The sequence below is a fragment of the Passer domesticus genome, chromosome 5 (genome assembly GCF_036417665.1).
Source record: "Passer domesticus isolate bPasDom1 chromosome 5, bPasDom1.hap1, whole genome shotgun sequence".
Lineage (NCBI taxonomy): Eukaryota > Metazoa > Chordata > Aves > Passeriformes > Passeridae > Passer > Passer domesticus.
This window is the reverse complement of record NC_087478.1, coordinates 24788950-24796580: the sequence shown is the minus strand read 5'-3', so window position 1 is coordinate 24796580 and position 7631 is coordinate 24788950. Positions and strand designations below refer to the sequence as shown.

The 7631-nt window shown below is 38.4% G+C and overlaps 1 long non-coding RNA gene across 1 annotated transcript; it reads left to right on the top strand.

Moving 5' to 3' along the window:
• The first annotated feature begins 850 nt into the window (after window positions 1-850).
• Window positions 851-6363, top strand: LOC135301863 (uncharacterized). Its single transcript, XR_010363595.1, has 2 exons — window positions 851-993; window positions 3036-6363. It is a non-coding gene; the product is annotated as an uncharacterized LOC135301863 (long non-coding RNA).
• Window positions 6364-7631: the final 1268 nt, after the last annotated feature.

The following is a 7631-nucleotide window of genomic DNA, read 5'->3' as shown; positions in this document are numbered from 1 at the left end:
AGGCATTAATGACAAACCTGTAGTTAAGAAGTCACAGGTAAGACTGTACATGGAATCTGATTACAATTGAGGATTACTTAAATATCAAAAGTATTATTTAAGTATCAAAATCCCATTTTGTTTACAATTAAACAGTCCACTGGCTAATAAATTCCTCGAGCACATCTACACTCACACACAGACTCTTGCAAAGTGTTTCAACCCAGCTAGGCACAACGTGACCTGGAAGCTGCAGATACTGTAAACACTGTCTTGCAAAGGGGAAAATACCACTCCGTGGTGCAGGATCTCCGTCTCCCAAGTTTCTTATGTAGGCTAATATTTATGCCACGAGACAAAGCCAGTTTTTCCAGTGTTTGATAGGCACGCAGGCAGTCCCGAAGTCAGTCGGTGCAGGAATGTGTATCACTGCTTCGGCTTTGATACTCCACACTGGCCTTGAGCAGGGAATGGTGAGAACGGTGGGCAAAGACAATGCCGGGAAGCAGGGACACCTGGTAGAAACGAGGATTTAAGTGAATTTTTGGACCTGTGGAAAGGCAGTTTCGCTGCAGCAAAACCATCGGGGCAAGCCGCCGTCCGTGTCCCGGAGCCGACAGTTCAGCCGGCAGCCACGCGATGGCGCCTGGGGCCTGGCAACGGCCGGCCCGGCCTGCTGCTGCTCCCGGCCGCGGGCAGCTCCGGGAGGGCAAAGCAAACGGGCCCCTCACCGCGGGGCGTTCGCTGTCCCGGGTCTGCGCTTGAAATTACTGACCGTTCTTTTTGTAAAGTATCCCCCCAAACTGCCATGATCTCTCTGGTGCTCCAGCTGCCGCCTTTGCTCTTCTCCGCTGTGCTTTGCGGAGACAGGGACAGCGGCCGGGGACATCCTGTTGGGAGCCCAGGGCAGGGGCATTCTGTTCCTCACCGCCGTCCAGGGCTCGCTCCTGGAATTTTCTTCCAGGAAAATTCCCAACAGCCTTAATGGGAAGGATACAAGAGGGACGTGTGTAGGTTTGTAGGCATACACATATTTAAATATATTAACACGAGATTTTTCATTTTTTAGGTAACTTGGAGTGTTATTTTTTTCTTATCTTAATTTTTTTCCCCAAAATATTCTTGCCACAAATTTCTTTTTAGCGCAGTGGCTCACTGTTTTTCACTGTGACACCTGATTGTCCGCGAGACTGAATCTGTACTCTTGTGGATGAATTTCTGGCTTCCTTGGGAGCCATTCCCGTGCATTCCATGGAGAGGCACTGGAATAAATGCAGGTTTCTTGATTGCAAAGGGTCACAGTGTTGGAATTTACCTCTCTCCTGCTTATGGCAACAACAACCTCTGTGTAAATCTGATAATATGGGTGGCAAACACATGTTAGGTCAGAAAACGGTACGGCAGCTGCTGTGCTACTGGTAGTAACTTAGTCAAATAGATTCAGTAATGTCCAATATTTAGACATGTACTCTTGCAAATACAATGGGCCTTTGGGGTTCAGGAAAACCTGATAAAGCAGCTCTCTGATTCTGGACACTAAATGTAATAAGGCTAATCATAATAATCCTTTTTAAAAATAAAATTTTCAGCCCTTCCTGTTATATTAGACCCTAGAAACTGAAAAACAATATTTAAGGTAAAAAACTTATCGAAGCCAGATTTTAGGTATTTTGATGATTTGGTTTTGATTTTTTTTTTCCTCCTGAGGAATGGGGACAGCTTGGGTTTTTTTCCTCAAAAATTAAAATTCTGTTGTGTTTTTCCTCACTGCTCTGAAGGGCAGTTTTCTCCTTTGAAACATCTTGAGGTGTCCAGCTGTCCTGCTGTGATGGAGAACGTTAAGTACTTCATAATAATATTAGGAGAGCAATGCTCTGGCTTAGGTGCTCTGTTGGAATTAAAATCAAATGTAAGTGCAGGAACACCTCTGTTGCATTCCAATTCAATTTTTGTTCAGATTAAATCACCTATTGCTGCTGTTAATGTGTTACACTATAAACCAAACATTGCAAGAGACCCCATTGTGTTAGGCACCATGAAAGCAGAGAGCAGACAGTGTGCTCTCAGCTGTTGTTTCCCCATCTGTCAAGTGAGGACAATGTGCTTGCTCTCTACAAGTACATGAGCACTAATTAATTAATATGTGTAAAAGGATATGTAAATGCTAAGTATTATTTATGAATTATAGTATAAATGAAAATTCGTGGAGAGGCCATGGAGAGGAGACACAGATGGGATTAGAGGGCAGAGAGAGCAGCACAGAGTGCCAAGATTAGCCTGGAAGAAGAAGAAAGGAAGCAAAGCAAAGTAAATTTTTAACTAAAGAAGAGTTGTTCTTTCTTAACAAAAATAAAGTGAGGCTGCAAAGGATATGAGAAATATACAAATGAGTTTAAAAAGAAAGCCCAGAACAACAGTGGTCTGAAACTGGATGGAACATGCTGGAAATACAAATGGTAATAAAAAGAAAATTTGAAAGAAATAGACAAGAAGTACCCTACTAATGTGCATAATACAGTGATTTATAGATGCTCTTTATTTTAAAGTATCTCCTGTACCGTTAGAATGTTAAAGCCTTGCTAAGCAAAACAAAGGAAGTTGTAAGAGGTCCTGCTCTGCTCAGGTGAGTGAGCAAGTAGGTGTTCATAGGACTGTGGCCTGAACGTTGACCAGAAGGCAGATAATGAAAGTACTATGGACACACAAGACTGTATGATACTGGGTTATATGAGCTGTTCTGAACTTTGAGAATAGCTCCAACAGGGAACATCCAGCAAATCAGAGAGAGTGGTTCTGGACAGAGCAATCACCTCTTCTTTCAATGACATCCAATGCCCATGTGGGTATTTCAGGTTTTTTTTTCTATACTGTGCAAGGTCAAGCACTTGCTTAACTTTCTAGTTAGAAAAAGTGTATTTTGGAAATAGAGAAGAATATTATGGCAGCACAATTTTGCCAAATACTGGGAAAAAAAATATTCATAAATATTCATATTAGAGGTCCAAACTAAATTTTAGTTTAACTTCACTCTCACCAATCTTTTATTTCCTTTCCAGGAATGTTCAAGAGCAGAGCTTTTACTGACATAAGTATGTATGAAGTGCAGGCTTTGGAAGTGAACTGCTAGTTCACAAAGTCAGCTTAAAAATTGCACTGTGAGATGTAACTCCTGCAATTTTCTATTTGAGTTTTAGCTGAAAAAAGGATTAAGAATACAATGTCACTTATGCAGAAAACCACAACAATGCATAGTACTTATTTCAAGAACATGCAGTAAAGTATTTGTGAATGGTCCCACAAGAAGATTAACTAAATTAGGAAGTAACCAAATATTCAAAAGGAAAGGAGAAATCCAAGAATTGAATGATCTGCACAGACACTTCATAAACAGATCCAACAGGCAACATTTTCCCAAGAGATTGCTCATGGAAATTATTTGCTTCATTTCAGTTGTTAACAAGCATGAGCAGCTGAGCTCCACCTCCTCTGCAGCGCAGAAGTGATCTCCAAGGCTTTTTCCTACCAGCATTACCAGAAAATGAATGAATTAGGTTTGGACAGGTCCTCCTCTGTTATTTTACTGACTCTCAAATCCATCTGGCTGCTTTGAGTAAATGTGGGGGAAAAACATGAAAAAATATATATCCTGGGTTTACTTTGATCTCTAAAAATAAGGACAATCAATTTTAGGTATATAATAATATTGCTAACCTCTGTTCACTAAGCAATCCTTGCTTTTTCCTTGGTTCTCAGTTTGACACATCTCCAGCATGAAATGGACTCAGATTGCCATGAAACTGAAAGCTCTGAGTGTGGAAATTGGGGAATGCATAGACAGATTCCTTTTTCCTTTTTAAACATATACCAATGAATAAGCCTTTTTATTTTTTTTTCCCCTCTCACAAGTTTTCTGAATTTCTTGGTAAATATCACTACAAACCTCGGCTAGAAAGCCCAAAGCAATTTCCTTTAGGGGACTTCTGTTAGAGCCACAGAATATCAAAGGTGAAAAACCAGAGATTGATTCAACCCTGAAATGGTACACTGATCCTGGTGAAAGCTACCACGAAGATCAGGTCACTTTTTGACATGAGCTTTGCCAATGGGAAAGCAAGAGAAAAGCAGGAGATCACTGCAGAGTTCTAAAAAGAGCCAGGAAGCAGCTGCAAATGTTCTGATACTGACATACATGTTTGGCCACCATGAGGGGTTTAAAGGAGCAAGCATGGGTGTAGAGGTAAATCTCAGAAAGGATGGGCAAGTTAAACTACAGCTGTAAGGTGCATTGTCTGGTCAAAGTTGTAGGATAGCTTTCTTGTCTATTAAACATGGTTCAGAAAATTTAAAAATATAAAAATGTAAAATAAAATATGAACATGAAACACTTTGATTTACAGTATTTCTAGTTCCTTTAGTGCACAGTAAACTTCTGTACCATTGTTACCTGAGGCATACGTGATGCTTTTTAGGAAGAGACAATTGCTCAACTATTGGCAGAGTATTCTTTGCAATCTTTATGGCATACTGATTGAATCAATCTGCTGCATGTGACATCTTGACAGAGCACATTTAAGATGGGTAGGAAGAATTCCTGCTTCCAACACTTGCACTGAAGTAAAACCTTCCTTACTTGAGCAGTCCATCCCAGCCTAGATGGGCAGGTTCTATGGGAAAGGCAAGGAGCATTTTCTTGCCAGCTTACACACATATGGTGGAGGGTAGGACACTTGTAAAAAACTTCCATGAGCCCATGGCTGGGGATCTGCCTCTTTAATGGCCAAGAAGCCACTAAACATTTCATAATAACCATAATTCCTGGAAACAGAAACACTGAATGACACAGAACTTACTACTTTTTTTTTTAATACACTCTGTTACCTAAATCTTGCCATATACAATTTCAGGACTACTAAGAAAATCTGCAATATATTTCATAGTTTTTACAGTGAAAGCAGAAGCTATGTCTAAACACATAGAGGAGGGAGTGAAAAGCATGATGGGTATTGAAGTTTATCATATATTTGTCTGCAACCAGGACCAGCCCTAGTGATGTCCTCACAAAGTTTGGGCACCCAACTGTTGATTGCCTCAATTAACAGGCATCCAAAATCTAAGGCTGCTCAGATACCTTAAGAGTATCTGAAAAAAATGTCCATAAACTGGAGATATTTGCCTATATGTATTTAAACATTATCAATGTTATGGAGAAAAAACAAAGTCCTTCAAGTTATGTTCCAGCTATGTTAATTTTAATTGAAGAGGTTTGGAGATAAATATGTGTTACAGATTCTACAGAGATTTTGCTACCAATAGCAAAGCAATTTCTTGCCTAATGTCATTAAGTGAATAATATGAACAGGAATTGAGAAACTCAGTAATTTCTAAAATTAGTGAATACTTCAGTTCTTCTTCTTCTGACTATCCTTTAATGAAACTTTATGTCAAAGTAGTTGCAAATTACCTAGTAATTAAACATTCAAAATAGTTATGGAACATATATTTTTGTGAAATGCCTGTTTTCATTAGTTAGCATTTATATGTTTTGCTACACGACTGCATTTTTAAAGTTGCCTCACCTTTGAAAATATCTCAAATATTAAAATATCTCAAATATTTAATTTTACTTATTATTATTGTAATTTGTTGTAATTTGGAAATAAGACTGTGACAAGCTCAGGTAAAACATGCTAATAAGGGACTAATATGTAGTAGAAAAGAATAAGTGCATTAATACATCTCCACATGCTAGTGACTAGTAGCTGCTCTTAATCTTCCATTTTTTTTCTTCCATAATTCACCTACTTATCCTCATAATATCTCCTTTTTAAAAGTCTTTCTTCACTGTGGCAGTTCATGAAGACAAATCCAATGTAAGAAAGATATTTACATATTAAATAGGTAGAAAACTGTTACTCTGTTTTGCAACTGAGAATGTCAAACCAAAGAACTTCACTATACTTTTCCTTTTGTAATCTCTTTTTATGAGTTCAGTATGAGAGATATGACCATGATTTGGAACATTGTTGTTTCATTTAATTTGCATCCAAGAGCCACAGAGCCGTCTACCTTCCTGCTTTTATATGTGCTGTTAGGAATATTAGAGAAGAATGGCATGTTCCTTGCTGTGACATATGCTTTCCAGGCAGGTTTAGTTGAATCACTTAATGCAAGATCCACAGAGACATCCAGACCCAGAGCCAACCTACTTAATTTTAAATTTGAATATAAAATGAAGTGAGTGTCCCCAGAAAGGGCTTTGATAATCTGATATTCAGGATTTGCCTAAAAGGTAGAAAAAGTGTATCTGATTTCCTTTAAGTAGAAAAAGCAACTGAGCCTTGCTCTTCCTCATTAGACCCCTACATTAAAGAATAAGTAACCTTTTTTCTTCTTCTTCTTCTTTTTTTTTTTTTTTAATGAGGTGGACATACATCACAAGTTATGGATTTTTTTTTTAAACCTTAGTTCTGTCTGTGTGTTTAGGGATGCCCTGAGCAGATTGGATTGAACTGCTCACTCTAGGTGAAGAAATGCAGTATTTGAGGTTCTCAACAGCACTTAGACAAAGGTAGGAACCGATCCATTCAGGACTTTCAAGATATTGAAAGCTCTCCTTTTATCTGAGGCCTTCAAAGCACTTGATAAACATAGTAAGTATCATTTTCTGATTTCACTGACGAGAACCCACAGAGATGTAGTATTTACACAGGGCACTTTACCTGTCTTCACACAGCAATGAGGCAGTCTTACTCCTAGTGCTGCCTTCCCAGCATTCTTCAGGTTGTACTAACTTTACTGTGTTCAGGATCTCTAGTTCAAACACTTCAACTCATAGCAACTGTTAAAATCAACCGAGATATTACTTAAAATAGGAATGGCCAAACCCTTTGAGATCCTAAGATTTCTCTTCCACATAAGTTTTAGTTAGAGAGAATAGAAATTTTTTGTTTGCAGGTTTGGTTGAAGGCTTTTAACACTATTTGTTTTGAAATTTCTCTTTGGGAAAATAGAAGGAAAACATTTCCTCTCTTTATAGCAGCAGAAAATCTAAAAAAGCCAATTTCAAATCTGAAACTCAAGCTATATTTTTATATATGACTCTATACAGACTTGAAGGGCTGCTGCTGAGTAGTACTGTAAGGAGAAATACCTAAGATATTATATATATATAAAAATACCTGAGAAATAACTAGGTGAGAGAACCAAACACCAGTGTTAGAAGGAAGAAACCTTAGGAGTCAGACCTTTGGGAACATTACTGATAAAAAAGATGTATTGAGGTGTTTGGTCAGGTTTGCAAGCAAAGAAAGGTTCTCTGGTTGTCTGGGTTTTCATGTATTTAAAACAAACAAATCTGAAAATACCCACTAAACAAACAAACAAATCAGGATTAGGTACAATAATGTAAGTAAGCAGCAAAGAAACTTGGCTGTTGCTGATCTCTTTTTTGTTGCTAAAATAACCCAAGTCTGAATTAATGAAAGACCAGCTAGCAGGTGAATAGAAAGAGTGTTCTAATGAAAGTGTAGTAGCATAAGTTGCTTTTGCCTACCTAAGGACAGCCATGGTCCATACAGCTTTGTCAGAAGCAATCCTACCAAGAAAGTTTTAGGCTCCCACATTCACAGCAAACCCTAGTGGAAGCAGTCAAG